Raw genomic sequence first — 9,191 nt, forward strand, 5'->3', positions numbered from 1 at the left:
GACAGCAGATGGAAGATTCATATTCTCTCTCTGTCACTCAGCCTTTCAAATATGTAAATAAATCTTTAAAAATCATAACTAATGTATATGAAAGCTTGTTGTGTATATTTGAACTGCAAGCCACATGTCGAAAATGAGAAATGGCTAAAATTTCAACAGCGTGGCATTTCCTCTTTCAAAACAAGTTGGGAGGAAGGGTCACGAGGGTAAAGGACTGGAAGTAATACGAAGTGGACCGAGCATTCATAATTAGCAATCGATTCAATGTGTTTTGCTCTAAACATATGCCTGGAAATATTTAGAGAATCTTCAGCTGTAAATCTCTAGGCACTGAGGTGAGCCAAACAGGCAGGGGCTCTCGGGGGGGGGGGAATGATGACATCCAGGATGTGTCTTTTCCACCCACCACAGCCTTTCCCACCTCCACACTCCATCCCCGGCTGCCCGCGGTGTCCTCTACTGGCAGAGCCAGAACACATCTCATTCTCCAGAAATGTGGCAACATGGGACGGCCTGAGGGCAGCAAGAGGCCAAGGAAAGGTAATCAGTCCTGCCGATTTCCCCTGCCTTACCTCCAGCCAACAAGAAGGCATGTTCCCACCTGGTTCTCTTTGGCCTGGCCAGCTGCATTTCTACCACAGAGCCTTGCTATTTCTTATGGGATTCTCGAAGAACCGAGACCTTTCCGGACTCCCCTAGGGATGTTTTATGGCATCATTCCTGGTAATGGGGCAAGCAGCGTGTGGAAGCAATGCCTTCCCAGCACCTTGACAATCCAAGCCGATGTGTGCTATCCTGTCTTGCTGCTCTGAACATTAGCTCTTGGTGACAGAAAAGAGAACCACAAGTCTTGAAAGCTCTAGTTAAATCTTCTCTCCTCAGAATTGTGAGTCACTGCGGTAGTTGGCTTAGCTAATGAATACATACTGAAGCACCACTGCCTTCTTATTCAGATCTTGTAATTGATAATTCTCCAAAAATAGATAATATTAAGACACAGTGTAGTGCGATTGTTCTCTGTAGAGGGTGAAAATTGGAATATGCTTGGAGGTTTTATTGGGATCAACTGGGCCGAGTCCCAGAGAACATGATTCATATTCGGTGGGGGTTAGGCAGTAGATAGGGATCCTAAAAACTCCCCAGGTAAAACAGTCTAGTTTGAATCTAGTACCTCAAATGATTGAATATCAAGTTGCCATATGACCCACAATTCTTCTCCCAGGTACATCTCCAAAACAAGTGAGAACGTATGTTCGTGCAAACCAGCAACAATATTCATAATAGCTGAAAGGTGCAGACAACCCAAATCTATCAATGAATGAAAGCATAAACTAAATGTGATTGACCCATACAATGGAATATTGTTTGACTATAGAAAAGGAATGCATGCTGATACTGCCACTCAGATGGACCTTGAAAATGCTACATTAAATAAAAGGATTCAATCCCAAAGGTTCAGAAAGTACATGATTCCATTCATGTGAAAATCCAGAAGGGGGAAATCTATGGATAGCAACAGGACAACCAATGGGCACAGCATTCTTTTTGAGGTAATGGAATGTTCCCCAATCGTGGTGGAGGTTGCACCTATCTGAGATTTTATTAAAATCATTGAATTGTACACTTTAAATGGGTGGATTGTATGGTGTAAACTGTATCTCAATAAAGATGTTTTTAAAAGACAGAGGGGGAAAAACATTTAAATGTGCAGTTGAGTTTGAAAAGCATTCATGGAGGGACCGGTGCTGTTGCATAGTATGTTAAGCCTCTGCCTGCAGCGCCAACATCCCATATGTGTGGCTGCTCCACTTCCGATCCAGCTCTCTGCTATGGCCTGGGAAGGCCAAGGCCCAAGGGCTTGGGCCGCTGCACCTGCGTGGGAGACCTGGAAGAAGCTCCTGGCTCCTGGCTTCAGATGGGCCCATGTCTGGATGTTGTGGCCATTTGGGTAGTGAACCAGCGGACCTCTCTCTCTCTCTCTCTTTCTCTCTAACTGTGCCTCTCAAATAAATAAAGAAACCTTAAAAAAAAAAAGAAGAAGAAAGAAAAGCACTGATGGAGTTGAAGGAGCATGCACTTGAAGTTGGACAACACTGGAGCAAAACAAGTGTGTCATTAGGCGATCCAGCTGTGGCTTTCTAAGCCTCACTTTCCCCATCTGGACAGTGAGGGTAATAATTTCTGTTTCATAGGCGTGGAAAGAGAACATTAGTGTGGAAAACAGATGAAAGTATGTGTAGAGTCTACCACTTAGCAAGCGGGCACTCTATTGAAAGAAGCTATTGTCATCATTGTTTGTTCTTCTCTGCCCGAAGGCGCACAAAGCCAGCATTAGAATCATTAGTTCTCACCACACTGGCTGAGAAAGCGATCAGAACTGTGCAACGGACTCGGCCAAAGCATTACCTGAATGCAGACTCAGTCCATGTCCTCTATGCTTGTGATAATTCTTTGGCTGCGTCACAGAGCCCTTATTCTTCCCATGAATAAGACTGCAGCTCATTGCTTGCTAAGGAGACGCGATCCCTGCTGCTGCTTCTTTTGCCATTAAAGCTTACAGAAGACCAAACATTAGCCCACGATGGGATCTACCAGGGTGAACTCACGTTTGAAAATAGCTTTGCCACCAAATTCTGTCAATTCTACCACTCTACAATGCCTCTCAAACCCATCTTGTGTGCATTTCCACTGCCAGTGTCCTAAACCAGATCTCTAGCATCTCTTGCATAATCATTGCGACATGCCTCTACCCCTTTTAAACCCTTCCAGATCCTTCTCCATACTGAGGCCTGACTGATGTTTGTAAAATGCCAATCTGATCAAATCCCTCTTGCTTAAAGATCTTCCAATGGCTTAAAGCCTTTCAATGATTCTCTACAGCTCTTAAAGTCCAACTTCCAGCCTTATCTCTTGCTATTCCCTGCTTCCTAAATAGCTTTCGAAATTGTTTCTTTTCCTCCAGCGCCATGCTCCATGTCTAACCTGCCATTAGCTTCAGTCTGGGCTCTTGCACAGTTCACTAACGGGTTTGGTCTTCAGCCATGCCCCTGTTCAATTCACCTTGTACAAAGCAGTCAGTGTGACTCCTTTGCTTAAAACCCTTTTGTGCTTCTGTGTTTTTCTAAAGATAAAGATCAACCTTCTTAACGGGACTACAAGACTTTCCATGCTCTTATCTCGCCCGCGTTTCTCCTTCACGCGCACTCACTGCAGACATCGGAGCGACTACACTTTTCCATATTCTGTACCTCAGTTTTTCCTACCCCTGGACTCCTGCGGATGTTCCTGCCTTCTGGAATTTCCTGTCTGTCCTTGCATGTCCCAGTGCCCTACATCCGTCGGGATTTATTTTAAACGATACTGCATTCAGGCACTCCCTCCACCCCCAACTCCCTAGAGCAGTGCTTTCGGGCTTTTAGAAACCTCATGATACATTATTGTTGACCGCTTTCTTATCTATCGTTTATGACTAGGATTCCTCTCTCTGTCTACACTGTAATAACATTGAGTTTTAAACCACAAATTCCAGAGGACCTGGGCAATACCTAAAGGTATGGGTTGCAGGGAGGGGTGGCTGTGCAGGCGTCAGGAGTAACAATCTTAGAGATATAAGCTCCTTGGGGTAATGAAGTGGATTAGAATCACCGGTGCTAGGTGGTCCTAATGTACGAATTTAGATTAAGGGAGTTAAGTCAAAAGGACTTAATACTTAATTACAACTACTGTGGTAGAGTTGAGAAATGGAATCAAGATCCTTAGCAAGGGACTAGATTTAACTACAAATATGTTAGAAAGGTGCGCTGGGCGTATACCTCTTAATGCGCATGTGTGTATGGAAATGTGCACACACACGCTTGTTCTTTAGAGGTACAAGTGATGACATATATGTGTGAGGTTAAGCATAGCTGTGCATGAGTGGACATGTATGCCTGGGTATGCTAATGAATATATGAAATGCAGTTATGCACATGGTGCATAGTTCAGGGGGAGGGAGGGTCTTTGCTTGAACCTAAGCTGTGTCAGTTGCCAGCATTCACACATGCCCAGGCATGGCTAGGAAACTGGTGGGGCAGGCCCGTCACAGACGTATTTGTATTGAAGGACTAAGGAGCCTCCTGGCAGATCATTTATCTTAGGGCAAGGAAGAGGCAGGCATACAAACTTGGTCCAGTAAGAAAGCTTTAGTTGGTAGAGGGCAGGGGCATTGCTGAGTAAAGTATGAGGCTGTCCCTTGAATTTGTCTCCAGACCTAGCCCCCAGGATTCAATGCCTGAGTCTTACGCACAGGCGAAAAGCTGCAGTCAATAAAAATGAAAACAGTCATTTTCCAAGATCATTTTGACATGAGGATATATGTATGACTCCACTAGCTCATTTTCTTGGCTAACAAATACTTAGCTGACAGCTGCTCTGCACCAGGTTCCGTGCGCAGTGCCGAGGGTGACCGACGTGACAGGGCTTACATTTGAGTTTAGCCTAAAAAAGAGAAAGACATTTTCTGCCACATTATACCAAACACTTTACACCTTCACACCAATAGGCAGAGTGACAGCTAGTCTATATTTTACCTTTATGTGAATTAGACAATGGAAACTTCTCTAGGCAGCCCCAAAGTTTGGTTTGGAGACCATTGGCAGGTGAATTAGAAATAGGAATCAAGGGACCAGTGCTGTGCCGTAGCAGATAAAGCTGCTGCCTGCAGTGCCGGCATCCCATATGGGCGCCAGTTCGAGTCCCGGCTGCTCCATTTCCAATCCCGCTCTCTGCTATGGCCTGGGAAAGGAGTGGAAGACGGCCCAAGACCTTGAGCCGCTGCACCCACGTGGGAGACCTGGAAGAAGCTCCAGGCTCCTGACTTCGGATCAGCTCAGCTCTGGCTGTTAGGCCAATTGGGGAGTGAATCATCGGATGGAAGACCTCTCTCTCTCTCTGCTTCTGCCTCTCACTGTAACTCTACCTTTCAAATAAATTTAAAAAACTTTTTTTTTTTAAGAAATAGGAATCAACCCCCTTCTCTGGCACACAGTCAACTCCACAGGTTGACTGTGTGGCAGAACACTGAATGGATTCCACACTCCCACTTTTCTTAGCTAGGTATCTCTTGTGCCATGTGCAACTTGCACAACTGTCCGTGGTAACCTTGTTCACAAGGCTCCAAGGGGTCATCAGTTGCTTTGGGTACAAAATATTGATGACTTGCATTGACTTCATTGGTACCCAGGAAAGCTACTACCAGGAGAATTATGATGCCATAGAAGCAGCATTGGTCTCCAGTGTGAATTGCAGAAGCCCATGGAGGCAGCTGGTATGTAGTAGCACAATACTTCTTAAATGCAGCATTATACAGCTTAAGTGGCAGCCATGCCCAGAAAATATAGCAATGCTTAGATTACACCAGAGTACCCAAAGGACGTATGCCGGAGCAGAAGAATAGGAAAAAGAAACCACAAAAGCCATGTGGAATTTTACAGTATTCAGGGAGCTGATGGAGGAGGTTCCAAAGTACGTGTGTGCATGCGTGCGTGTGTGCGTGTGTGCGTGTGTGTGTGTGTATCTGTGTAGAGAGGGGAGGGAGGGAGAGGGAGAGAGGGAGAGAGGGAGAGAGGGAGAGAAAATGAGAGGGGCACACGCAGACGAGGGCCTCCTCCTCTACATTTCATGTAGAGCCTGAGATGTGGAGCCATGGCTTTCTGGCCTCTCCAAGAGGAAGAAGAGGAGTTTTCTCATGAGTAAAAGAAAATCTGTTCAGCTACGTGGGAAGAGTTTTCTTAAATATTGGTTGGGACCGTTGAATTTAGGTCCATAAGACTCAAAGTGCCATTGATCGCAAAATAAAGATATGTTTACAACTAGAGTCTTAGGGTTTGGCTTAGATTTATGTGGGTTCTTCATGTAATAAGAATATAAAACACTTAAAGAATTGCTGTAAATATGCACCGTTATTACTCCTGCGTTGCTTTTTTATGAACAACTTTTTTCTGATTATAGAAGTAATATATGCTAGCCTGAAGAAATAAAATTCAAAAATAAAATTCAAAAATAACCACCATCCTACCACATATATAAATATAAATGCATACATATGATCCACTATCATTTCAATGTATGAATTTCCTATATATAGCTGTATATATATATATATATATATAGGTATCTATTGGGATTATGCTGCTATATACAATTTTGTGGTCTGCAGCCACTTAACCTTTTTTAAAAATTATTTATTTATTTTCATCTGTTTGAAAGGCAGAGAGAGAAGGAGGGGGGGAGAGGGAGAGGGAGAGGGGGAGGAGAGAGAGAGAGAGAGAGAGAGAGAGAGAATCTTGTTAAAAGCATCAAAAAGGTAATACGATAGTAAGGAATTATCAGGCCCACATGTAAGTGCAGGCAGTAACCCAAAGCCAGGCACTGAAGCTAATTTTTCCCTAAGGACATTTGCGAAACCAGTTCAACGTGTGCTTTGCTCTTTTGGTGTGTATGTGATTTCTCCAGACATGGATACAGAACACAAAGCTGAGGGCTCTTCCGAGGCGGGGAGTCTAATTAGGTGTCCCTACCCTCATAAACCCAGTATCCTAAAGGGCTGCATCCCCAGTGCAAAGATGAACCAGAAAGAAACATCTGGCCTCACGCCATGTAAGGAGCATTGTTATGTTGCCTGTCACAGCTGGTTGGGGAAGGAGGCAGTGATCATTCTGGAGAAGTTCTAATCACACCCAGTAGTCTAACTCTTGTGTGGATTTATTGCCCCAAAGTCACAATTGTCTGTGTAGTACCCCCAAAAATTTCAAGACATGAAGCTAGCCCATTTTAGTCTGAGGAAAGTGGTGGCCCCTGTATCTAGCAAAATCGTCTCTGGAGAAATACATATTGATCCAAAGCCACAGATAATTTTCCAGTGTCCATGAGCAGCCAAGTGCTAACAATAAGGACACACAATGGAGTAGGACAGGAATGAGAAACAACAGACAAGAGGGATAGATCCCCAAGAACTTCAGGTACTGAGGTGATCAGACACAGATTATTAATAATTCTGTTTAATATGTTTAAAGAAAGAAAGGACCTTAAAATATCATCGAGGAACAAGAAATTACTAAAAAGATCCAGCACTTATGAAAAATAACCAAATAGAACTTTTAGAAATATAGTAATTGCAAAAGAAAAATCAATAGATGGGTTTTACAATCGATTTTGACTTTTTAAAGAACTTTTTTTTATTTGAGAGGTAGAGTTACAGAGAGAGAGAGAGAGAAAGAAACAGAGAGACAGGTCTTCCATCCAATGGTTCACTCCCCAGATGGGCGCAACGGCTGGAGCTGGGCCGATCTGAAGCTAGGAGCCAGGAGCTTCTTCCAGGTCTCCCACGCAGGTGCAGTGGTCCAAGCACTTCGGCCATCTTCCACTGCTTTCTCAGGCCATAAACAGGGAGCTGGATCGGAAGAGGAGCAGCGGGATATGAACCGACACTCATATGGGATGCCAGCACTGCAGGCGGAAGCGCCTACTACACCGCAGGGCCGGCCCCACCCCCGATTATGAACATATTATCTTTGAACGAGAGACAGCTTGATAGCTGACTTTTCAATAGCCACAATGGAACTCAGAATAGCCTAGAAGGAATTCCCCAATACGGTGTGAGAAAATCACTGCCGACCTACCATAATACGCCCTATGAAAATATCTTTGAATACGGAGGATGAAATACAATTTTCAAGTATTCAGAGATGTTACCACCAGCAGACCAACAATAAAGAAAATGCTGAAGGAAGTAAACTCCAGGCGAAGGAACATGATTTAAGGATGGAAAGTCTGAATCCCAGGAAGAGTTGATGAATTAAGGAAATGATAACTACATGGGATTAAGGCAATATTAACTGCATAATGGTATCATGCAGGTTTTTTAAAGATTTATTTATTTATTTGATAGGCGGAGAGGGAGAGGGGGAGGGGGAGGGGGAGGGGAGGGGGAGGGGGAGAGAAAAAAAATCTTTCATCCACTGATTCACTCCCCAGATGGCCACAACAGCTAGGGTGGGCCAGGCTGAAGCCAGGAGCCAGGAGCCAGGAGCCTCTTCAGGGTTTCTCGCATGAGTGACAGGGGCCCAAGCACTTAGGCCATTTTCTGTTGCTTTTGTTTTTTTTAAAAAAAACAAGATAATTTAAATAAATATAGTATCATAAATATCTCTCTGATGTGTTATTTGCATATTTCTGTTGCTAATAACTTGAACACTCTTAATATACAGCCATATATATTTTTTTCTATGAATTTCCTTCTCTGTCCAACTTTCTCTTAAGGTTTTGGGTTTTATTTTCCAAATTTGCATTAATTTCTAAAATGTATATTATTAAAATTAATTAATTATTAAAATTAATCCTTTCTCCAAGTTTAAAAATCTGATTAAAACTAAACCTACTGGGGCTGCCATTGTGGCGCAGCGGGTTAAAGCCCTGGCCTGAAGTGCCAGCATCCCATATGGGCGCCGGTTCTAGTCCGGGCTGCTCCTCTTCTGATCTAGCTCTCTGCTATGGCCTGGGAAAGCAGTAGAGGATGGCCCAAGTCTTTGGGCCCCTGCACCCGCGTCGGAGACCCGGAAGAAACTCCTGGCTCCTGGCTTCAGATCGGCCCAGCTCTGGCCAATGCGGCCATCCGGGGAGTGAACCATCGGATGGAAGACCTCTCTCTCTCTTTCTCTCTGCCTCTCCTCTCTCTGTGTAACTCTGACTTTCAAATAAATCTTTAAAAAAAGAAAACTAAATCTGCTGTCTTTTGTTATTTCTCCCTTTTTTTAAAAGGTTTATTGTATTTATTAGAAAGACAGAGTTACAGAGAGAGGTAGAGACAGAGAGGTCTTCCATTTGCTGGTTCACTCCCCAGATGGCTGCAATGGCCGGAGCTGCACCGATCCGAAGCCAGGAGCCAGGAGCCAGGAACCAGGAGCTTCTTCCAGGTCTTCCACATGAGTGCAGGGGCCCAAGGACTTGGGCCATCTTCTACTGCTTTCACAGGCCATAGCAGAGAGTTAGATCAGAAGTGGAGCAGCCGGGACTCGAACTGGCACCCATATGGGATACTGGTGCTTCAGGCCAGGGCGTTAACCCGCTGCGCCACAGTGCCAGCCCCTCTCCCATTATTTTTAAGCTCAGAAAGATTCTCCTTATCAGTAGATCTGATGAACAGTCCTCTTGCT

The sequence above is a fragment of the Oryctolagus cuniculus genome, chromosome X, assembly GCF_964237555.1.
Source record: "Oryctolagus cuniculus chromosome X, mOryCun1.1, whole genome shotgun sequence".
NCBI classification, from domain to species: Eukaryota; Metazoa; Chordata; class Mammalia; order Lagomorpha; family Leporidae; genus Oryctolagus; species Oryctolagus cuniculus.